Below are 25538 nucleotides of genomic sequence, written 5' to 3' on the forward strand. Positions count from 1 at the left end.
TAAGCCACCCAATTTCTACGTGAGCTTTGTGCAGTAACCCTCTACCTGCATTATCAGGTCTGGAGAAGCCCTTCAAGTCACAGCGCACACCTTGGGATTCAAAGCTAACCATATCTCTAGCAGTCAGTGTTTCAAAGCCCAAGAACCTGAGACAAGGTTAATAGATTCCCAGAAAACTCTCTGGTTTAAATACTTCTTAAAATGTATCCAGTCTTGCTAGCTGGGGAAAGCTAATTTCATCTTTCACACTTCAGAGTGATCCAGATCCCTTAATCCTGTTCCGATCTGTGCATAATGCCCTCTGATGTTTGAGTAATGCTGTGTCCTACAACAGCTCCCGAGCACAGCCGGCAGCCAGACACACAGCTGCCTGCAAGGGGCCTGCACAATCACACTCAGCTCTCAGCTCCTTGTGGTGAGGCTGCCCACCAATTCAGCAGGCCCTAACTCTTGACTACTTAGTGTCTTCTGATATCCTGAAAGAGCAACTCAGAGGCTATTTATTTTCGAAATGCATGCTGCCTACAGTTGTGAGGAGAAAATAACACTTTTATCTTCAGACAGTAAGGAGCTAGGAGTTAACACATTCACCCAAAGTCATTTATGACCAGGCTAACTTCACTGGCCTCGCTGCTGAAAATGCGAGAATCACAAGAATGGATTTTAAATGGAATCTCTTCAAGCTAAATCAGCCCTCAAAATACTTCTGATGGCATCTATTTACGGGTAAGATGGGAAAGCCATAGAGGCATAAATGTATTCAGATGCCTGATTATAATTACCATGAAAAACAGCTTTTATGGTTGTCACTGAATCATTCTAACTCTGGAAATAAGCAAGGATTTATACGAAGCTCTACTCAATCAGGTGGGGTTATGGAAAGAACACAAGACTGTTGCCTCTTCATCATGCACACCAGCTAAGGTGCACAGATTACTCTTTCTAGTAGGGTCAAACAGAAAGTGATGCACTCTCAGTCAACAGGGAGTGTTCCTGGGGACTAAAGGATTTCTTGGTGTTTTTTTTGTTTTGTTAAGCTTACAGATTTTAAAAGAACAGATTCATCAATACGTTTTGTATCACCTCTTTATTGCAGCCTCCTCCTATGTAAATGGCAGTAACATTCACTAATCAGTTGTCACAGTTTCCCTTCTCCTCAGCTGCATTGAGGCACAGAGCTAAGCTGTCCCCTGCAAAGCCAACAACACATATGAGCGCTGGTTCAAGTCCTGGCTGCTCAGCTTGCAATCCAGCCCCCTTCTGATGTGTCTGGGAAAGCAGCAGCAAACACACCAGGTACTTGGGCTCCTGGATGGAGTTCAGGACTCCAGTTCAGGACATCCAGTGGGAGACCTGGATGGAGTTCTGGACTCCTGGCTTTGACCTGGACCAGCCCCCACCATTGCAGTCATTTGGGAAATGAATCAGAGTGTGTGCATGTGTGTCACTGTCCTCTTCAAATAAATGCATAAATCTTTAAGAAAAAAATATTTTTTTTTATTTTTGGTGAATCTCTCCAAAGAAGAACTTAAGTATAAACCAAATTATGGGCCGGCACTGTGGCTCACTAGGCTAATCCTCCGCTTGCGGCGCCGGCACACCAGGTTCTAGTCTCGGTGGGGGAGCCGGATTCTGTCCTGGTTGCCCCTCTTCCAGGCCAGCCCTCTGCTGTGGCCAGGGAGTGCAGTGGAGGATGGCCCAAGTGCTTGGGCCCTGCACCCCATGGGAGACCAGGATAAGTACCTGGCTCCTGCCATCGGATCAGTGCGGTGCGCCGGCCACAGCAGCCATTGGAAGGTGAACCAACGGAAAAGGAAGACCTTCCTCTCTGTCTCTCTCTCTCACTGTCCACTCTGCCTGTCAAAAACATTAAAAATAAAAATAAAATAAAATAAAATAAAATAAAACAAATTATGCCCAGCACATGATGTCATAACCTCTTTATCATCTATAAATTTCATTGAGTAGTATTTCCATTTCCATTCAATTAACTATCTACACTATTATGTGGCTTAATGGATTATAATATTTTGTGTTGGGCATCAACAACTCAGAAAAGTAAGAAGATAGGCTCTCAACAGACTTCAGGGACTAAGATTTAAATGTAAGCTAGGAAATGTATCCTGTGTCGTGGGGCAAGCAGTGGGGGCAGGGCTTGCATGACGTGGGTGGGGATAGCAGTCAGGAGGACTGCTGCAAGACTTCCAAGAAGCAATGTCCTAAGGAAAAGATTTCCCAGAAAATCAAAAAAGTCAATTGTTTCTAAGTGGAGCCACAGAGCAAGGCTAATGTGGTCAACATGCAGGAAAATGGAAATGGAGTGACAACAAATGCTGGACAAACAGAAACACAGGCCAAGGGGCACGCACTATGACGAAATGTGTAACGTTGCCTCCTGCAGTGCCGGCATCCCATATGGGTGCTGGTTCTAGTCCCAGCTGCTCCACTTCTGATCCAGCTCTCTGCTATGGCCTGGGAAAATAGTAGAAAATGGCCCAAGACTTGGGCCCCTGAACCCATGTAGGAGACCCAGAAGAAGCTCCTGGCTCCTGGCTTTGATCAGCCCAGCTCCAGCAGTTCCAGCAATCTGGGAAGTGAACCAGTGGATGGAAGACCTCTCTCTCTGCCTCTGCCTCAGTAACTCTGCCATTCAAATTAATAAATAAATCTTTTAGAAGAAGAAGAAGAAGAAGACAACGACGACACAGGGGAAGAGGCTGGGGAGCCAAACCGAATGGGCACTTACCACTGCAAGGCTGAAGGTTTTCAACACTTGCCAAGGCTTCCTTCAAGGTCATATATAGCAATTTAAAAATTACCCTGGGGCCGGCACCGTGGCTTACTTGGTTAATCCTCCACCTGTGGCGCAGGCATCCCATATGGGCACTGGGTTCTAGTCTCAGCTGCTCCTCTTCCAGTCCAGCAGAGATGCTGTGGCCCAGGAGGGCGGTGGAGGATGGCCCAAGTGCTTGGGCCCTGCACCTGCATGGGAGACCAGGAGGAAGCACCTGGTTCCTGGCTTCAGATCGGCGCAGGGCCAGCCATAGCGGCCATTTGGGTGTTGAATCAATGGAAAGAAGACCTTTCTCTCTGTCTCCCTCTATCTATATCTCTACCTGTCAAATAAATGAAAAAAAATTACCCAGAACACAAAATATGAATGATATTCATGGACAGAACACCTACCAACAAAGAACTGAATGCAAAATAATCATAATCAATTACATCTGATGAGCAAGCTGTAAACAGTGCTTTTCAATGTGTTTATAAATAAATTATTATATTGAGAAAAGACCAAGAGGCTGAATAGTAAAAATTCAGAGCCATGCATAGATAGGAGATCTGCTAGCATGATACCTAGAAAGGGGACAACAGTTCAATCCTGGAGTAGATCCCCTACCATAGCTCTGGCAAGAGTTGGGAGAGGTTTGAGGGCCCTATTCTAAAAGGACCTGGGGGGTTGGCACCGTGGCTCACTAGGTTAATCCTCCGCCAGTGGTGCTGGCATCCCATATGGTCACCGGTTCTAGTCCCAGCTGCTCTTCTTCCTAGCCAGCTCTCTGCTGTGGCCTGGGAAAGCAGTGGAAGAAGGCCCAAGTGCTTGGGCCCTGCACCTGCATGGGAGACCAGGAAGAATACCTGGCTCCTGGCTTCAGATGGGCGCAGCTCCCGCAGTGGAAGCCATCTGCGGAGTGAACCAACAGGAGAAAGACCTTTTCCTCTACCTCTCCCTCTCACTGTCTGTAACTCTCTCTCTCAAATAAATAAATAAAAACCTTAAAAATAAAAAAATAAAAGGACCTGGGATCAGGGAGCAGGGCGAGTGGCTGACTAGTTAGCAACATGAACCCATCTACCTCCACTCAAGGCTGTGCTTAGGAAGAGATCAAAATTGCCTCGAACAAAAGACCTTACAGACCAGCAATAAAGATACCAAACCTAACCCCACTGCTGTGACAGATCAAAATGAGTAATGCCAGTGACCACTGATACTATCCAAATGCAGCCACTGTGAGGAAAATGCCCTTGGAGTCAGTATGTAAGCCAAGAAGCAGACAAGCAGAGGTGCTCCCTCAATGTGGAGTTGTTTTGACTCCTCTGTTTCTAATTTTCATTTTTCTCTCATTTGGTTCTCATACTCTAAACCTGCCCAAGCCAGTCATTCTCCCTGAAGCTGGTTCCATGACTAGCTTTAATGTTCTGATGGCATAAAATGTTCATTTCTCTGAGTGTCTTGATTTCAGTAAACTCAGGAAAACATTAACAAATCAACTGGGAGAGACAGGTGGCAGCCCCTCCAATTTTTTCCCCTCCCTGTGTGGCTGGCCAGGATTCTCTCAGGCATACAGAGGACAGGGTTTCTGCTCTGCAAGAGCTTCCTAAATTAGGGAGATGGTTATCAGAATGGAAAATAAGAAAAGTGATTCATCAAAACTCACAAAGAGATTACAATTTCGTAAGTCCTTAAAAGCCAAGACTTAGGGTATTTTTCTTCCTACCAGTCACTCTCCCTTCCCCTAAAATCACAGCATAATTGACCTTTAAATCCTGTGTTGCAACTTGATCTGACAATGCCCACTGTCAAGTTTAACAAAGTGTGCAGTGCGGCACTAACCCATTCTGTGAGGCATGGAAATTTCCAGGACTTTCATAATCCCCAGGAGAGAAATAATGTGACCAGCATTGGGAAGGGTTAAGTTCATCAGACTGTTAAGAATTTTTAATCTTTCTTTTAATGTAAGTCACAGTACCATTAACTTGTATGCTATTGAAAACAGGTTCAGTTGATCAGCTCATAAAATACCAACAGAGAGAAGAGAAAAATGTATTCTTACTTCAGTGAAGCTACAAATATGTGAAGAACAGGTTTTTAAATGTAGCTAATCATCTTGTAAAAAGAAGTCAAGCATTGAAACAAGAATTACGTGACTCTCCCTCTTCCTCATCATATCCCTCCATCCCCTAACCTCCTCATCTCCATTGTTGAGTTGTGATCTTATCACAGCTGTTAACTAATTCCCAGATTTGTCCTCCTGATGCAGCACTTTTGTAATGGATTCACTGTGTGGAGCTTTGCTGAATGATGGTTCCCAGTGCTTCTCAATCTTCCTTTAGCTATCCCCTATGGTAGAGGAGGGCATGTGCCTACCCAAGGGCCCGAGATTCAACCCAAAGTAGAAAGTGGAAATTTCTTTGATACCTCTTGTTCGTTTGTAAATCATGTGTTAACTCCATTTTACTCCCAGTGTATCTGGTTTTTTTCATACAAAGCAATATATTTCTGAATTCAAGTGAATGATTCAGAACTCAGCATCAGGTAAATCCTGTGCTCTTGTGTATCTGACACACTGACATTATCAATTTACAATTTACTCTGTTTCTGTAAGAATCCACTCAAGTCTTTAATTGCCTCTCTCCAAAGACCAAAATTAGACACACACTCACACACACACAGAGTAAAAGGAAGGTAGACATATTTAATTATTTAAATGAAACCTAAACCATTACTTAAAACACTAGAAAGCATTTCAATTTTACTTTTTCTTCTGCTTTTACTTCTACTACTGCATCATCTATACTGTAGCAGAATACAGTGGCTAAACTTTTTTTTTTTGCTACTTTCCACTGCCTTTCTTTGCTACTTCCCCTTTGCCAAGTGGGAAGCCCATCCAAACCAGGACAGAAACGCAAGTTTCCCTATAACAGTAAAGGGATGGTTTCTGACCCAGTCCTTGAGAAAATGCCCATTTCTTTACCTACAAATATCAGCTCAGGAATGGGCTGTGATCAACCAAGGCCTACCAGCACTTTTGTCCTCCCAGACCCTAGGAAGAGATTCTCTCTTTCACCCATATTGCCATCACATGGGATACAACTCTAAAAAAGTCAGTGGTCATCTTTCATAACGTGTGAAGAATACCTGCTAAAAACTAAGCCAGTTCATAGAAAAGAGGAATTGAGAGAGAACCAGAGGAGAAGAAAGACACAGAAACTTGTAGAAGGGAGAGAATAGAGACAGCCAGACATATACAGGGAGAAATCAAGACACAAAGGAAGAGTGCACAGTTCTGATGGGTACCAAAATTTTAAGCCCTATTTTCTGCTCTACCTGCAGCCAAAATACCCCCAGACCAATCCTATATTTGCCATAAGATATTTAAGTTAGATTCAGTTGTTTATAACTGAGAATCAGTACTCTTCCAAAAATGAAAATATAGACATGTGATTCCCAATTTCAAACTCTTCAATGCTTGGTATCTAGTATTTATAAGGGATCCTAACTGCTTAATGTATCACCAAGGCAGGTCATCTATGATCCAGAGATCATCTTGCGTGGGTCAAGAGTAACTGATCAGTGACTTGATTTTGTACACCACATGTTAAAATGATTGAGAAAATGCTCCAAGTTTTGATACAGCACAAGTTTCCATGTTCTCAATTTATTTCATTTTGTGATTTTGTGTGTATACATATTTATGGCTCCCTCTACATTCTCTCATCTGCCCAGTGTTGCCTGAAGTTTTCTCTTGTTAAAAGTGTCTCATGCTCACCAGTCTCAACACAGATTCCCTAATCCTTTCCAACTGGGTCACTCACTTCTTCCTGGCTTCCATAATACCACTTTCAGAGCATGCAGAATACCCCAACAATATCCACAGGCTACCTCCCCACCTGACTAGGTGCTCCTCCTGTCTATGATGTGTTCCATTTATCTTTGCTTCACTGGCATCTAACACGGTGCCTCCCGTGCAGTAAATCTTATGCTTGTGTTTAGTAGATAAATGAAAAAAAATGAATCAGTCAAATTAACTTTTACTAGTCAGTGCTAGTTTAATAAAAGGCATGGAGAGAAAAGAATGGAATTAGAGTGCCGGCGCCATGACGCAGTAGGTTAATCCTCTGTCTGCAGAGCCAGCATCCCATATGGGCGCTGGTTCGAGTCCTGGATGCTCCACTTCCAGTCCAGCTCTCTGCTATGGCCTGGGAAAGTAGTAGAGGATGGCCTAAGTTCTCGGGCCCCTGTACCCACGTGGGAGACCCAGGAGGAGGTGCCTGGCTCCTGGCCTTGGATCGGCACAGCTCCGGCCGTTGCAGCCCTTTGGGGTGTGACCAACAGAAAGAAGACCTTTCTCTCTGTCTCTACCTCTCTCTGTCTGTAACTCTAACTCTCAAATAAAATAAAAAATAAAATCTTAAACAAAAAAAAGAATGGAATTAGATTCCAATTTGCTTCCTTCCACCTGGAATGCAGCCAAGGACCTTTCTCTATTACGCCAAATGATTTGGCCTGAGAGAAGAGTATCAAGAGGACACGATTCATAGAACCAGAAGTATTAAAGCCTTGGCTTCTCCTTCCCACTGTTGACACTCAGTCCCACCATCTCCCCTTAGATTCAAAAGGTTAATTTGTAAGAAACATTTTATTCATATATTCATATATAATCCCTATTTAATATCAGAGTAAAGAATCTCAAAATAAGAAAGAAGTTGACTTTCCAGAAAAACACTCCTCATTGTTACTGGAAAAAAGTGTGACATGGGCTGTGCTGAGGTTGTTTCCTCCTGGTCCCATCAATGACCACCACAGTTCATAGCCTTTCCAGGACAGAGACCTGTGATCAAGATGGGACAACAAGGCCTGATTTCTCTGTTAACCATGGGAAAGAAAAACTTCAATATCTGTACAAAACCAGCCTAATTGCTCTAACTGAATGCGCTGGTCATTGCGGAAAATAAGTCTACAAAATTGCCTGGCTTAGGAAAGCAGTGAAGTTCCAGACAGACTGCTATGTTTTCACCACTGGGAAGCAGAATAGCTGATCTGAGATCCTTGATTTGTGCACTACATGCATAGGGGATTGGAAATATGCAAAGTCTTAGGAAAACACAAGCTTTCAATTCATTTCCTTGTTTATACTCCACAGGTAGTTAATGTACATGAGGATTCCATGTAGCCATCTGCTGCTTAGCTCTGGGCTGCCACACGGAAAGGAGTCTCCCAGAAACTCTAATTCAGTGTTGCTACACTGCACCTCATATCTATCCTCTCCCTTCTCAGGAATTCTATTAGCCTTCAGATTCATGCTATTTCCCAGGTCGTTGCTCCTTGCTAAATGGGTATCATCCTAGGCTCACCGCCCCCTTGTTTTCAGCAGTTGGGAATATGTCTACAAGCAAGGCTCTCACAGCTTCCACCTGGGAGCAGGTAACAGGCACTGCTCCGAGTCTGATCATCAAGCACCCACTTCCACCCTGCCTGCTCAAGGTGTGCATTGCAATCAGGCTTCTTTCAGAGTCTTCAGTTTGCAGCCGCTGAAGGTAGGAGGGTGAGCTCCGTAAGAAACGGGAAATCAGGACCTTCCATGTCAATAACCATATTAAAATTTAAAGCACATAGGAGATGAGAAATCTGAAAATCGTCTCACAGAGGGGGAGATGCGCAGGCAGCTGCAAGGGCAACAGAAACACTCTCACTGCGAAGGTGACAGGAAGCAGGGACAATTACCCTGCCATTACTTTTTGGAAGAGTCTCCTTTCCTTGTAATTATAACCAAGTTCAGGTTAGTCTTCATTCTTTAAGAAAGGGTAACTTCCCCCTCATGCTATTTATCATTTCACAGAAGATTCACAAGGTTAAAGTATATGGCTTCAGTTTTAAGGACATTTTTTATTTTGGAAAACATAGGCAACTATAATGGTTAATTACAGTTTGAGGGAGAATTCCTGATCTTTTGCCAAAATGTATCCATGTAACCCGAAGTGAGCAATAGTGGCAGCTTCAAGACCCAAGTGCCTTAATTGTCCCATTCCTGGGAAGGAAAAGAGTCCCCACCGCATTTCACCACACTCTACAAAGAAGATACTTCTTCTTAAAAATATTTATTTTATTTATTTGAAAGATTTACAGAGAGAGTGAGTGAGAGATCTTCCATCCACTGGTTCACTCTCCCAAACACTGCAATGGCTGGAGCTGGGGCTGGGCCAGGCCAAAGCCAGGAGGAGCCAGGAGCTTCATCAAGGTCTCCCTCATGGGTGCAAGGGGCCCAAAGACTTGGGCCATCCTTCACTGCTTTCCCATGAGCATTAGTAAGAAGTTGAATCAGAAGTAGAGCATCTGGGATTTGAACTGGTGCCCATATGAGTTGCTGGTGTTGCAGGCAGCAGTTCAACCCATTACACCACAACCCTAGCCCCATAAAGGTCTCTATCTATCTCTTAATCTCTCTCTCTCTCTCTCTCCCTCTCTATATATCTCTACCTCTATCTTTCTCTCCTTTTCTCTCTTCCTGACAAATTTGTTTCTTTTCCAGTAGCACAAAAAAGTCAACCCTTCTCCCTCCTCTTTCCCTACAGCTCTTCTATTCTGGAAAGAACACAAAGAAGGCTTGATTTCTCTGTTAACCATGGGAAAGAAAAATTTCAATATCTGTACAAAACCAGTCTAATTGCTCTAACTGAATGCACTGGTCATTGCAGAAAATAAGTCTAGAAAATTGCCTGGCTTAGGGAATCAGTTAAGTTCCATAATTCCTTTTTTTTTTTTTGAAAAGGAGGGGGAACAGGGGAGAGAGGGAGAGGCAGAAGGAGAGGGAAAGGGGGAGGGAGGGGGAGGGGAGGGGAGGGGGAGAGAGAGAGAGCGCCTTCATTCATTAGTTTGTCCCTCAAATACCTGAATCAGCTGGGACTATGGCAGGTCCAGAGCTAGCTTCAGGAATCAAACCCAGACATTCTGATATGAGAAACAGGCATCTGGACCACTCCGAAGTTCCTATATTCTTAACAAAAATGCACCAAAGCAGCCTTATGCAGTCATAACTGATAATAGGACTCGGATGCTAGTTTCCCAAATTATCAGTTTCTTCAGCACACCAAACTTCTCTCTATATACTGCTATTAAAGTCAAATAAAACCAATATGTCCTTTCTGGATGGGTCCTTTGTGAGGCTAAATAGAAGAAATGTGCCTTTCAGAGGCTCCTGCCTGAGTGTTGCTTGCTAAAATGATGATTCCAGGCAAAAAGGTCTGTGCAACAGGTAAACTGGGTTTATGCACAACAAATATAACCAGGCACTTACAAATACCCCAGCCTTACTCTTTTGAACTCTGCCACCTAGAACTTCATGAACTTTCCTTCAGCACAAAGGAGGAATCAAAAAGGAAGCGAATGGAAGGGAGAGAAAATGAATGGATGAGTCTCCTGAGGCCAGTCAAGGGTAGAGATGCTGTAAATGCACATGAACAGAGCCTGGAGAAGAGCAAGGGAGTCCAATTGTATAGTTGCTGGGAATAGCATGAAGCAGGCTGGTTGCTCTGTGCTATTTCCTCTGCAGTGCCAGCACCAACATTCAACTGGGTCCAACCACCTTGTCAAGTGGAATCTCCAGTGACAGTTCCCATGCCTGGAACTCACACAGGACCATTGCACAGGAACAAAACAAATATGGGAGATTTCACATGCAAGCATTAATGACTTGAAGTAGGCATGTCTTCTGTTAATGTCTTTGCAATTCCTGGGACAAACACAGATACCCAGCAATTTCTATGGGTATTGCCATCTTGTGTTTTTGGTGATCACTGGCAAATGCCCAGAAGTTCATGATCAGAATATTTTGACCCAGGTAATGTCACAAATGGAACTGTCTGCTACTCAAAGCATGAACTTGTCTTAGTAAATAAATTTTGAACATCTTATATTTGTGACTATCAAAAAATGAAAATGCTTGTGGGGATGCTTAGATTAATGAGTTCATTTGGTCATTCAGTCACTCAACAAATATTTAGCTTCTACTGTGCCAGGAAGTACACCAGACTGCAAGTAGGAAAAGACATAGCCCTTACCCTTTAGAAGCTTCCAGTGTACAAAAAAAGAATTGGATGTCATATTTTCTATACTATGGATTTTTTATAGAATATTGTTGGGTTATAAAGGAAAATTCAATGATTGCCTATGGAGTTGGGGCAGGTTTCACAAAGAAACAGCATCAGGGAAGCATCGTGCATGGAACTGAGCTGCTGCTTCAGGTGCCCACATCCTACATCAGAGTTTCTGAGTTCCAGTCCCGCCTCCACGTACAACTCCGTCTCCTGCTATTGTGCACTCAGGAAGGCGGGTCCTGGGGGCCCTGCCACCTTTGTGGCAGATCCTGACGGAACTCCTAGCTCCTGGCTTTCACCGGGCTCAGCCCTGGCTGTTCAGGCATTTGGGGAGTGAACCAGGAGGGCAAAAGATCTGTTTTTCTTTGTCTGCTTCTGTCTGTCAGCCTCTTTTACTGTCACTCTTTCAAATAAATATAAATAAACATTTTTAACAAAATAACTAATTTAGGTCCTTAATTTAAGCATTTTACGGGTAGAACATGCCAGAAGTGGGGAAACTTGTTTAGTAAGAAATCATCACCACTGTTACCACAAAACAAATGCACCAGTGCTTTAAATTGAAATGTTATTCCTTTTCTGTAAGTATTCACCAGAATTTATGAAACTGGTTCCTATCTGTGGTTTTCAGAGCTCACTGAAGGCTTTGACCCATAATGACTAAAAAAGATAAAAGTTCCTCTCATTCTAGTTTCCATGCATTACTTCCTGTAGTCATCTGTTATTTGGGGTCTCTTTAAACTCCACTGACTTTAATCTTTGGCCTACACATGTGGCAGCACACATGATCATCAAGTCTCTTTGATCTTAAACTAACAGATGCTGAGTTTAATTTTGTGGTACTTTGATAAAAGAATTAAGAGAAGGCTAATGAAAGCAATTACCTTACCTGAAAAACTGCATTCTAACAGTAATCAACAGGCCCAAAGATGTGGTTAAACTCAACCTAGTAAGAAATGAAAGCTCATATTGGATAGCTTTTACCCAAAACACACTTACTGACATAATAATATTCAAGGAATTATTCTAGGTGAATCAACTGGTACAGAAAACTTTTAATATTTTAATGGAACCTAAAGAGCTCTATGGAGAGATTTTAGAAATAGACAGTAATGATAGTAGCACAGCATCGTGAATTCAAGAGCAGGACATTCACAATATTTCCATAACAATCTGTTAAATCAAAGAGCTAACAGCATTTTAATATGCTATTTGAGAAAATGCTCCTCTATAGACATTCCAAAATTATTTCAATTCCTATGGATTTTGTACATAAAAATTGTGCACAGTTAAGTTGTTCTGACACTAACTAAATCATATACAAGATTTGAATCAAGCTGTTGAAAGATTCAGAACTTCAATGATTTATGATACAGACAGTAATAACAAACTGAAATGCTGAGTGATGTCAATGAGAGCCTCACAAACATGATTTAAGACCACAGAATCAGGTCCAAAGAGGGAGAAAAGAAATGAGCAAATATTCAGAGGGTGGGGTATGTCACAAGGTTCATTCTAAGAGTCAGCATTTTGAGAAAGAGATACTGCACTTGAAATTGATTAAACTACTAATAGAATAGGGGAATACTCAATTCCACCTTAGAATGTCTAATCATAACTAAGGAGAAAGCAGATATTTTAACCTAATGTTACATATGCATATGGCACAATTAGCATCATACAAGATGTGACTGAAAAGAAGAGTAATTCCATTTACCTCATCCCTATTTATAATAATACTTTTGCACTTAAGGAAATTACAATTTCTCATGTTAACTTAAGTATTTCTACAAATGTATTTATGGTCTGGAAAGCAACCAGAACTTCCATTAACAAGGCTATGTTTTTCCTATTAAGCAGATTTCATTTTTAAGTTCTGCAAAGATTTTCCCACCATTAAACTTGCTATACACTGGACTATAACTGAAAATGATGAGACCAAATTCTTGATAGCAATGGACAAATACTTAATCTGATATTTCCTATCTAGGACTATTCTGAGCAATAAAATATAGGGGGTGGGGAATGAACATTTTATGAGTACTTTCATACCTGGAAATCATCACTAATCAAGAGTCAATAAAAAAAAGGTTAATAGAGGAAAAGAATTCTATACTGCAATTCAAAAGACCAGGGTTTGAGGTCCATGCTTTATTTCAAGCTATATAATCTCAGAACACCTAACTGTCTCTGCCACCTCGTAGGACAATTAACATTTAAGAAAGCTTTTGGAAAATGCAAAAGCACTGACAGATGTAGGTTAATGAATATCACCACCACCATTCCATCCATACTCCTGTTCTTCTGGTTGACATTGTTACATCTTCCTTTTCCTTTCTCTTCAAGTTACTACTATACTCTACCCATGCATCACTCTCTATTGGTGACCTGTTTTCTGCTGTTGCTGAGAAATCTGAAGAAATCAGAAGAGAACTTCCATACTCTGTCACTCCTACTTCTACTCACCTACCAGAATCCTGCCCGTATGTTCTGCCTTTCTCTTATTATAGAGTATGAACTTTTCCATATCCTTAAAAGAGGTAACTACGCTAATAGAGCCCATCTCTTCCCACCTCTTAACAACCTTATAGCAATTTTCTCAATATCACTAATTTTTTGCTATTTATTAGATCAGTATTAGTAGCAAATCAACATACTATTGTTTTGACCACCTATAAGCAAAACAAACAAACAAACAAACAAACAAAAAAAAAACAAATAAAAGAAAACTCTTAACTAAAAGTACCAGACCATAACTTTTTAACTTTTTGCAACAAAACTCTTACTCAAGAGTTTTTACACTTGATTTCAGTTCTTCTTCAGACCCTTCCAAAAAAATCATCTGTCCCACGAATCAGTTTCAATCAAGGTCACCAATGAACTCCAAGGCATTGAATCCAATAGCCAGTTTTCAGTTGTCATTCTAGTTGACCTATTCACAGCATTGAGACCCATGAGTATATCTCCTTCATATCCTTTTATTCCTTTGGGTTTTAGTACACCTGTCTGTCCTGGTCTGGTTTTTCTTCTTTTACAATGTTTGCTCTTCCTCATCTTCCTTTGATATTTCATCCTTATGTCCCAAGCTCAGAATACTGAGTGACCCAAGGGGCAGTCCTTAAATCTCTGCTTTCTACCCCTCCTTCCTCATACATGAGATCACACCTTGATGATCTCAACCAGGCTAATGACTTTATATATGATCTATATGTCTATGACTTTTACCTACACATTTTCATCTCATAGCTCTTCATTGAATTACATACTTCTATCTACTCAACATTTCCTCCTTGATGTCTTATGCACATAGAAAACAAAATGTCCAACATAGAACAACTGATCTGTCTCAAAAGTCTATGCCCTGTCTCAGTTAAGGGCTACTTCATCTTTCCAGTTGTCCAGGCCACATGTACCTGGAACATCTTTGACTTCACCCTTCTTCTCACACTCACACCTTTTCCATCTATAAATTTTCATAGTATACCCAGAATCAGACCACTTCTTGCCACTTCATTGCCACCACCGAACCTTATCTGAAATATTGCAATAGACTCCTGCTTGAGCCCTCTGATTCCACACTTTGCCCCTCTGCAGGGGCAGAGTGATTCTTTTTAAAAGACGTCTCATTTGATGTCCTGCCTCTACTTAGAATCTTTCCAAAGCTCACTGGTGCTCACTCACGCGTTCTCTCTCGTTCTCTCTCTCTCTCTCTCTCTGTGTGTGTGTGTGTGTGTGTGTGTGTAAAGGCCAGAGGTATTGCAAATGTCTCCAAGCCAATATTTTTAACTCCCTATTATTCTCTTTAAATTTTTTATTTATTCATTTTACTTTTTTGAAAAGCAGACAAAGATGGACAAACTGACAGATGTTTCATCTGCTGGTTCACTCCCAAAATGGTTGCAACAGCTAGGGAAGCCAGTAGTTGGTAACCCAACCCAGGTCTCCCATAGGGTGGCAGAGACCCAACCACTTGAGTGAGTCATTACCTGCTGCCGCCAAGAGTGTGCGTTAGCAGGAAATAGGAATCAGGAGTAGAGGTGGGACTCAAACACAGGCTGTCCCTGGTAGGATGCTAGTGCTCCAACTGCTGTACTGAATGCCTAACCTTCTATCTGAATTATGCTTCTCGCCTCTTCTCCTACTTCTCTCATTGGATCACTCTACTACTTTCCATTTCTCTGATTTGCCAACAAGTTCCTGCCTCCTGACATTTGCACTTGCTTTATTCTCTGATAGGAATACTGTCTCCCCAGACAACCACATGGTTTGCTCCATCATTCCGTTCTTTGTTGTTTTTGTTGTTCAAAGTCACTTTTCCTTTCTTATTTAAAACTGCATAGCTCTTCTCAGTCCCCAGCTCTTTTTCTGGGGAGTTCGCTACACTACCACATTTCACCTTCTAATACACGAATGATTTTTTTCCAGGAATACAAACTTCATGCACTTCATAAATACAAATTTAGGAACATAGTGATTCTTCCCACCAGACCCACCTTCCCAGCCACGCTCCCAACCCTCTTCCTCCTCTCTCCTATTTTCATTCATATTTTTTGCTAATGTTTATTTTCAACTAATTTTGTATACATATGATTAACTCTATACTAATAAAAGAGTTCAACAAATAATACGAAAAAAAAAAAAAACTGCTCCTCAACTGTCAAGACAAGGGCTGTTCAAAATCACTGCATCTCAAAGGTCAATTTACCTTTTAGGTGCTCTATTAGTTATCACAGATCAGGGAGAACATATGGTATTTGTCCTTGTGGGACTGGCTTATGTCACCAAGTATGACTTTTTTCCCAGAAACCTTCTATTTAAGGAATACAAACTTCATGCATTTCATAAATATAACTTTAGGAACATAGTGATTCTCTCCATCCTAATGATTTTTCTTACTATCCAAACTGCTCATTCCACAAATAGAAGCTTCTCAAGGGTAGGCATCCATTTGTTCACAGCTGCAAGCCTAGCCCTAGAATAGTTCCTGAAATCTAGAAGGTATTGTTTGATAAATATTTGTTGAATTCATGAATTTATCATAGTCTTACAGATATCATTCCTAAAGGATTTCAGAGATCTTGTCAATTGCCTTACTCAGAGGTTCTGACAGAGCACAGCTGATGTGGGACAGAGCCAAGCTCAGGTCAGGGCTTCTTCCAGCCCATAACCCTCTTAAAAAAATTCACAGAAACATTGCTGCCTAATGGATCACACAGAAACAAAAGAATTAAAATACAATGATGGGGCCAGTGCCGAGGCTCAACAGGCTAATCTTCCGCCTGCGGCGCCGGCACACCGGGTTCCAGTCCCGGTCAGGGCGCCGGATTCTGTCCCGGTTGCTCCTCTTCCAGTCCAGCTCTCTGCTGTGGCCTGGGAGTGCAGTGGAGGATGGCCCAAGTCCTTGGGCCCTGCACCCGCATGGGAGACCAGGAGAAGCACCTGGCTCCTGGCTTCGGATCAGCACGGTGCACCGGCTGCAGTGCACCAACCACAATGACCATGGGGGTGGGGGGTGGTGCACCAACGGAAAAAGGAAGACCTTTCTCTCTCTCTCTCACTGTCCACTCTGCCTGTCCCCCCCCCAAAAAAAAAATACAATAATGGAACAAGTAATAGCATTGAAGATTTCATCATATATACTGCCTTGATTTTTACTATGAATTAGACACAGCTAGGAAAATCATTCCCAAGAACAGGTGCAATTAGGCATCTCCAGCTATAAAGAGTGCATAGGAAAAAGAAGAGATGAGTGTAGATATTAATTGTGTCTGTCTCGTCGTTGGATCCCCAGGGTCCAGCCCCAGGCCTGGGGAAGGGGAAATGCTTAGTTCATGTGTGATAATAACTGTGATACCAAGGAGTCTGCAGAGCAAGAATAAAGACAAAGTCAGCAAACCGAGATTATGATATGAAGACTGGAAGGATAAAAAGGGCCCTAACATAATTTTCCTTGTTTTGCTTTTCTACATTTACATTATGCCATTGCCTTTGATAGTCCCTGTGCCCTCAAGTTAGAACCCATGTCTGGGAGAACTGTTCTTATCTCCTGCAGCATCCCTTGAAGTCGGATAAAGCAGCTCTTGTCTACGGTGCCCACTTCAACCCAGAACTTACTCAGCAATTGTGGTTTTCTGAAGTCATTAAGCAAAGCAGGCAGGTTTCTGCACAGTCTCCTTGCATCCAAATCTGCCAACAGCCTGAATCACATTATTCAGGACGTTTGCAAAAAGAAGGGAGGGGAGGAGGGCAGAAGAGCCACCTAACCTACTTCACCACTGAAAAACCACTTTCCTAATTCCAAGTCAATCAAATTCTTCATCTTCCTTATTAGACAACACTCTTCTTAAAAGAATTTATTCATTTATTTTTCTTGAATTTGAAAGGCAGAGAGACAGAGAAAAGAGAGACAGAGAAAGATCTCAGTCTGTTGGTTCACTCCTCAAATGCCAGCAATAGCCAAAGTCAGGTGTCAATCTAGGTTTCCCACCTGAGTGGTAGGGATCCAAGTACTGTAGCCATCACCTGTTCCTCCCAGGGTTCACAACAGTAGGGAGCTAGAAGCAGAAGCAGAGTTGGGACTTCAACTCAGATATTCAGATACAGAAAGCCGGCTTCCCAGGTAGGGTCTCAACTGCAGCATCAAACGCCCACCCCCTTACACCCCTTACACAACAAACCAGAAGCCAGCAGTTTTCTTGGTGGCAATAGTCTAAAACCTGGTTAACAGAAAGGAATCCTGTAGTGAGATGGCTCATACATGCAAACCACGTACAGCAGAAGACTGATTTAATGCCATTTCCTGGCACCTGTGTGACAAAGAAGTTAGAAAGGTACAGTGTTTGAGGACTGTGTTGTGTCCAGCTTATATAAAACCGAGAGAGAGGAACAGAAGCTTTAGACTTTTAATTAAAGGCATTTAGTCAGTACTGCTACTACGAAATGCCAAATTCCAAAATAGGGGACAGTAGCAACAGTCACATGTGGGCTCTGTTCCCAGTTCTGAAGATTTCAAATGTCAGTTCTACTCCTTATGAGCTATGTGACCCTGGATTAAACTGCTGATCTGAAATGAGATATTGCTTATAAAACCAGAGTAACAGTGAGTAGGGCGTGGTAAGCACCAGGTGCTATGTTATTAGGCCTTTTATGACATGTAATGATAATAATGCATTTTATATTACATTACAATAATACAAATAATTGCATTTAATTCTCACAACAACCCTGTAAAGTAGTTATTATTAGTAGCATCTTACAGATGAGGGTTCAGGTTCCTCTGACTCAAGCCTTTGTTCTTTAACCCCGCCTCCAGAACACCCAAGCACTGGTTTTTCCAGACTAGAAGGTCCCAACCTACTGAGTAGAGTTGAGACGCAATAGAGTAAAACGCGTTGGGTTAGTGTGGCATGGAGAGGGATCCCCACCTCTATTTTAATAGTACTTAGATCAACTGCAGGGCATACAGATAGCTATGCAGAAAGCCCTTCAATATTGCCAAGTTACAGAGAGCTGTTTTCTTTTGTGCTGGTTTTGGGTTGCAAATCTGGAGAATGTATCTGTGGGGCTGTTTACCCAGTGCGTCAAAAACAGACCCAGGGCAGGCCACACATCCTAGGCTGACACTGTTAACTGCAGCTCTGTTGTTTCAGCTCGGAGGCAGTTTCCATGCCAGCGTGCAGCCCTTTTGTGTTTTTACAGCTCCATCCCAGGCCACATTTGTTTAGGCGCACTCATATCTCTAGTTCAGCTGCCTCCTCCCAGGCTAAAATAACACTTGGCTTAGGTACTAAGAAAACGCTGCTGTTGTCATTTTGCAGTGCTAGCATTTGGGGAACTCACCGCCCAATGCTGAGTGCTTTGTGTACTCACGGATTGTTCTCATTAGCCATATCCTGCACAGTTTCCTCTGTAGCCTTCTAGGGCTTCCCTTCATCCAGCCACACTTTCTTTTGGGAGTCTCCTCTTCCCCTCTCAAATCCAGTTCTTTGCTACTCTGCAATAATGGCAATAGTAATACAGGAGTAACAATAACAAACAGCAATAATAGTATCAACAGCCTTTTCATAGCCTTGGGAGGGAATTCCAGATGTGTTGGTATCAGTTATTTTCTGAATGAGCAACAAGAAAGCATGGTAGGGAAGGCAAGAAAATTCTAAGCATTTGCCTGATTTTGTTTCAAGCGATACTTTCTTTCAAACTTTTATTTAATGAATATAAATTTCCAAAGTACAGCTTATGGATTACAATGGCTTCCCATTGAGACAGCTAGGATTCCAGAGTCAAAGAACACATAGAAATTTTCTGAGCTTTATTTCCATTATGCTGAAACAGAGGCAGGACCATATTTTTGCACATGACCAGTAAGCAGCAGTCATCATAATCAGCATCACCACTAATCCTCAGACAGGAAAAAAAACCCTCTCATTCAAGTTTCTCCTCCCTCACACCCACATCCCAGGTTCATGGCCCAGCTCTACCAAGCACTGGATCAATTCAGTTTGATGTGATTATGATCGGTATGTCAAAAATCACAAGGCCACACACATGAGTATTTATAGGGCTGTTTCATGACGATGAAAATTTCTCAGGAAATCAAAGCAAGTCCTGGTTTGGCCACCTCCAGAATAAATCAACTTTACCACCACCCCATCTAGTAAAGATGTGCAAAGATCTTATGATTCTAACCCAAAGTAAATCCTCAATCTGTGAATCAGTTCTTCTCTTAACTCATGGAGAGTCAGGTCTCTCGAGACCCTTGAAGACTCAAGTTCACCTAGACCAATCTGGACATCCAATCTCCCCTGATACCCTGACCTACTTTCAGAATCAATGAAAAGAGTGTCAGTCACGTGGTTTCCTTCACTTTCTCTCCTACTCACACTCCCAGCACACTCTGCTGTATCTGCAAAAAAGCAAAAAACCCAACAAAATATTTCTTTCCTCTAATTTTATTACAACATAATATTCTATAAATATTGCTATGTTATAAAATCCAATTTCACTGTAATAACATTAACTTCCTATAATAAAAACCCAATTTGTGCCATCTTCTCATTAAGTGGAATGTTACTGCTCCCATTGACACCAGGCTACAGAGAACCTCACTCTAGATTTGACCTCCCCATTCTCAGAAGAATCTCCTTAGTGGCACAGAAGTGAGAAATTCAGTGCAGATCATTCCTCTTCAGGGCCTGAGACTTAGAATAGAAACAAAGAAAAGAGTTTGTCAAGGGTGGTTTTTTCCTTCAGGGTAACATGTCTCAATGTACACTATCACTTAGGCATCTAATCCTTTCTGGGCTATCTCTAGATAATATAGGTAATACTCAAGTCACTGCCTTCATTTGCAGACCTGTGGAATATGGAGGAGCTGAGCCAAACATCACCACAACTCTCCAGGGTGTAAGAAAGTCTACTCAGTACTTCTTGATGTTGACACACACCAAATTGAAATTGAATACAAATACATATTGACCAAAGCCTTAACATGCATCTTATTCACAAAGCATTTCCTACAGTGAAGACATCAGCAGAATTTTGAGACCGTGCCTCTCTTTTTCTTTCTTTTTTCTCAATCTGCATATTTAAGTCAACAAAATTATATGTATGACTTATGAAATAATTTGACATAAGTACTTTCTGCCCTAGTTTATTTCCATTATTGGGATTTCTATAATAGGTTTAAGAAAAAACACTTGTCACATAACCTACGGGGATACTTAACCTCAATATCAGCTGGAGAAATCCGAAATTTCCCAGGAAGTTCACTCAATGCTCTGTCCTTTAAAGCAACATGAATCAAATATCATGTAGTTTATTTCATTGGGAGGCACCTATGGCCCATGAAGTGACCTCTTTAAAAACCTTATTGAGTAAATATCTGGACTCTAAAATAAATTTCCCACAGCATTTTCTAAATTTAATTTCTCTTACTGAGATAACTAAAGAAACTGGGACCCCAATTAATCCCTTTCCTTGCAGTATAGAATTAAACTTCAATTTAAATGTTGCACAATTAGATATTCCACAAAGACTTGATGTTGTGAATACACTGTGAAAGCAATAAATATCCCATAGGAAACAAAAATCCGCCTTTGTGTCCCTCCAGTATGGCTTCTCCCACCACACCGCCATATACACCGCTCTTGCTGAGGTGGCCACTGGCCTCCATGTCATTAAATCCCACTGAGGATTTCAGTCCTCAACTTACTTGACTCCTCAGCAGCCTTCAGCACAGTTGACAAGCTCCCCTTCTTGAAACTCTTGACCCTTGGATACGGGACAGCACAGGCTCCTTGCTGTCCTTCTACCTCTCCCGTTCTCCTTCTCAACTTTGAGTTCCAAATGCTCCCCTGCTTGACCTCTAGATGTGGCAATTCCTCAAGGCATAGTTCTAGGATCCCTTTTCTTCTGACTCCATGCTCTCTCTCAGTGTGATCTCATGCATCCCCAGACCTTTAAATACCATGCCAGCAACTCCCAAGTTTAACTTCAGCCCAGATCTATTTCCTGACTCCAGACTCATCTATTTAATTACTGACTTGTCATCTCTAAGGATGGCTCACGGGCATCTGGAACTTGACACGTGTCCAGCTGTATTTTGGATCTCCAGGCAACGGCCCCTCCATCCACAGCAGTACTCCTGTAAGACTCGTGGGAGTCACCCTGAACACTTCCTTCTCCTTCACCCCCTCCATTCCCCAACCCCTGCTTGTCCCTCACCTCCTCTCTAGTCCAAGGGCCTGGGTCTCTTGCTAGACCACTGCATGGGCTGCCCAATCTTTTTCATCCTTTCTCCACCAGCAACAGGTAACAGTTTCTCAAAGCACACATCTGAAAACATCACTACTTACACAATATAAAAGCTCTGTCCAGTTTTACCCAGAGAATTTATAACAAAGCCCACAATTTTAGGGAACGGTGGCATAGACTCCTAAATGATATTTTCTCTTCTTTTTTACTGTTGTGAATCTGAATGAACTTTTACACTTAACATGTCTGTGTCACTCCCACTGAGAACAAGAGACATTTTCAGCTTCTTAGAAAGCTCATGCCCTGTCCCACTCACACCTTCTTCAGAAGTAGCCACTGTTCTGGCCTCTGTTACAATGAATTAGTTTTATTTGTTTTTGATATAATATACTTTGGCTCATAGAGATGAACAATTTTTTAAACTAAACCAAATTCTTCCAAGACGATTAGACCAGCATTAAGACGGTGACTTCCTGGGGCATCACCTGAAGTCAGATGTTCAGTTCTAGTGTATCAGCTCTGAGCAGTTTGTTAATTAACAAATGAGAAAAAAATACACATAGCACTCCAGATTAAGTTGTCCCTATGAACTGTTCCTCAGTATTTATGATGACATAGGGACTACTTAATTCTACCAGTGGGCTTTGAACCAAGAGGGATAATGAGTCTGCTAGGGAAATGTAGTCAAAGAGAATTGTCTTTTGATTCAAGGAAAGACCTAAAAGTGAAAAAAATTAAAAGTGGGGCAGCACAAGCAATGTGTATGGTTACAATCTAAGCAGAAGAAAGGAATTAAGGCCTTTCCAGGAAAGTTGGATCGCAAGTATTGGGAATTAATAAGGACTGGCTGTGGTGGGGCAACTCAGAGTTTGATAAAGCGTCACCTGCCCTGATTCAACACTGCAGCTCCACCATAAAGCAAAGCTATCATATCTCCGATTTCAAGGCACCATCCTTGATTTTGTCCCTCTATCCAGACAGAATAAAAGTCTATTCCAATAAACAACCCAGGAAAACCAAGCCATTGTTAACACTCGGCACCTTGTGAGAGCCTGTTCTGCTACTGAGGTCCAAAGGGCGTGGAAGCTTAGAAGCCTCTTATAGGAGCAAAGCAGAGGTCCAGGAATCCAATACCTCTCCCTAAGAGAGAGGAGAGAAATTCTAGACCTAAAATTATGATTGACTAGAATCTCAGGCACTTCAGCAGAGTCTAAAAGAACTGACAAAACTATTGTCATGAGCACCACTAGAATGTCTTGCCCCCGTACCCTTTGGTACCACAGCTACACATCTCCTACGCGTATTGGCTGATCTGTGCCTCCTGATGCCTGCTAAGTGCCAATACAGATTTTGGTGGCACAATTCCTGGTTCATGTAAGGCACTCAGAAAACCATGGTGCCTGTTGCCATGAAGGAATGTCAAGAGAAAAAGAACTGCTCAATCTTGAAGTGAGGGTTTGAAATGGGCTGCTGGATAGACTCAGAGGATCAGAAATGAATTTCATGGGCAGTCACAGGAGTTAAGATGCCACTTGGGATGCCCATACCCCATTTTGGAATGTCTAGGTTCAAGTCCCAGACCCCCTCCCAACTCCAGCTTCCTGCAATTGGGCAACCTGGGAGGCAGAAGGTAATAGATCAAGTGATCATGTCCCTGACACCTACATAGGAGAAATGGGTTTCATTCCCAGCTCCTGACTTCAGCTTGCCCCAGCCCTAGCTGTTACAAGCATTTGAGGAGTGAACCAGCTGATGGGCAATCTCTGTCTCTGTGAGTCTCTCTGTATTTAAAATAAATAAGTAGTTAATAAAAGAAGCTAATTTGTGTAAAATCAGCATCATCCCTTCCTCATTTTGATTAACCAAACCAGAAGATTTTGAAGAGGGAAAATATTTCCTTAGAATATTTATTATCATATGTCTACTTTCTCTTCCTTACTATTCCTAAATTTCTCTTGAATTCTATATAAGTATATCTCACTTAACCTGAAAAGAAAACTTTCCAGATTCTATGGTAGGTGAAGTGATGGGTGTGAGGGTGACAGCCAGAGCCAGACACCCTCACTGCTACAGAACTTGTGAGCAAGTCCATCTAAGGCAGGACTCCACCCCCGAACTGTCTTTATACAACCCAGAGTCAGGCTGAGGGAGGAGGAAAACTGTGGTGAGAAAACAGGAGAGAGACAAACTTTTCATTGTCTAACTTGTACAGTTGCCACTAGCCCTTCACTCATTTTCATTAAGCTCACATCTCTATGTTTTCCCTTCATCAGATATTCTTGGGCTTGCTTAGGAATTTTGCCTTAGTCCACTTGTGTTGCTGTAACAAAATATTTTTCACAGGGTAATTTACAAACAGAAATTTGTCTCTCGTAGTTCTGAAGGCTGAAAGTCCAAGATCAAGGCACCAGTGTCCAGTGAGGGCTGCTCTCTGCTTCCAAGGCAGTGTCGCATCCCCACAGAATGGAAGGGGCAGATTCTGTGTGCTCACATGGCACAAGTGGATGGTTAAGGACAAAGGATATACACTCTCCCTTCACTTATAAGGTCATCCATTTTGACCTTTTATAAGGTCATACATAATCTTTCTTCATGACTTAATCATTTACTAAATGTACCACCTCTTAATACTGTCATAATAGTGATTATTCCAATGTATGAATTCTGGAGGAATGCAGAGGCATCTGTACTGGACAGGGAAACTGCGACAACTGTACGGAGGCTCCTATAAGGAGTCCTGGCTGGGGTTCCCCATGCCAATCCCTTACTGGTGTATGAAATAACAAGTCTTTTTGCTGGCAAAGACTTTCAAACTGCTTTCTTCCACATTTATTCAATATATCTAAGCAGCAGGACAAGAACCTAGTGTTCTGTAGCAAGTGATTGAATGTCTTGGTAGTGTACCCTCTCTCGACATCTGTGCCCTCTTGCCACCCCACCTCAATGAAAGCCAATGCCCAGTCCTGTCTGCTTTGAATCTCTGCACCTGTGTTTCCTCCCACTTCCTCAAGAATCTCATCTATCAACTATGCCCTCTTTCATCTGCACTTTCTACAGTACCAGTTTAACGACTTTTCCTCTTCTACTTCCACAATGAAGCATAATTATGTCTTTCCCATGTAAATAAAAGCCAAGGAGTGGTTTCCTTCCTATTTTCAGACTTAGCCCCTCAAAACCATCAACTCAGAGAGCTCCTCCTCTTCAACTTGATCTTTCAGTGGGGTCAGGGGCTTCAGACGCAGCAAGCCACTTGTCCTTGAAACTCTTTAGTTGTCTGGATTCCCTGCCCCTCCCTCTCCATTCCCCTCTCCTTCCCTCTGCTCCTTTCCCTCCCCCTTCCCTCCCCCTCCAATTGTCTTCACATCTTTGTAGCAGCTCACTGTAGATCTGATTCTTACTCCACCCTCTTTCTCTAAGGGCTAATTCCAGCCAGGTGGGCCCTCATCAGCCATAATTTGTACTGCATGGCCCCGGAGGCAACTTCCCAAGATGGAAAGACTAGATTCAGTCACAAAACTGCAGTTGGGGTTGGGATTGAGAAGCAGCCAGACAGGTGATCTCAATGCAGGAGGTTTAAACTTGGGAGCTATGGGTTTTCACCTGCACAGAACAACAGAGGTCAGTGTTTGGATGGAAAAGGGGACCAACTTTGCTAAAATGTGGGGACCCACATGACACAGTACCTGCGATGCTTCTGAAGATTTCCCAATTCCTATGTCCAGAGTCTTAAGTGCCTAAATATCCTACTAGCCTTCAAATAAATTCTAGAAAAGTAAATTTTTGCTCAAACTACCAGTGTTGGCATCTGTGACCTACCACCTCAGGAGCCTGCATTACCAGACCACTTCTTCTATACTCTTTGACACCTTCTTCTCACTGCAAGTAGCAAGGAGCTTCAGTTTTTTTCTCTT

At 42.2% G+C, this 25538-nt stretch overlaps 1 protein-coding gene across 5 annotated transcripts in view; it reads right to left on the minus strand.

The window, feature by feature from the left end:
* The window catches only part of LYPD6 (LY6/PLAUR domain containing 6), a 160282-nt gene that overhangs the window by 93583 nt on the left and 41161 nt on the right, over positions 1 to 25538 (minus strand). Inside the window, exon 1 of one of the 5 annotated variants that reach the window (XM_070070937.1) lies at positions 21086 to 21493. The exons of 3 other annotated variants lie outside the window; for them this stretch is intronic. The gene's annotated coding sequence lies outside the window, so the exon portion shown is untranslated. Of the gene's footprint in view, positions 1 to 21085; positions 21494 to 25538 lie in introns of those variants that run through there. One more of the 5 variants, XM_070070933.1, reaches the window with a different exon arrangement.

This window comes from Oryctolagus cuniculus, chromosome 3 (assembly GCF_964237555.1).
Source record: "Oryctolagus cuniculus chromosome 3, mOryCun1.1, whole genome shotgun sequence".
NCBI classification, from domain to species: Eukaryota; Metazoa; Chordata; class Mammalia; order Lagomorpha; family Leporidae; genus Oryctolagus; species Oryctolagus cuniculus.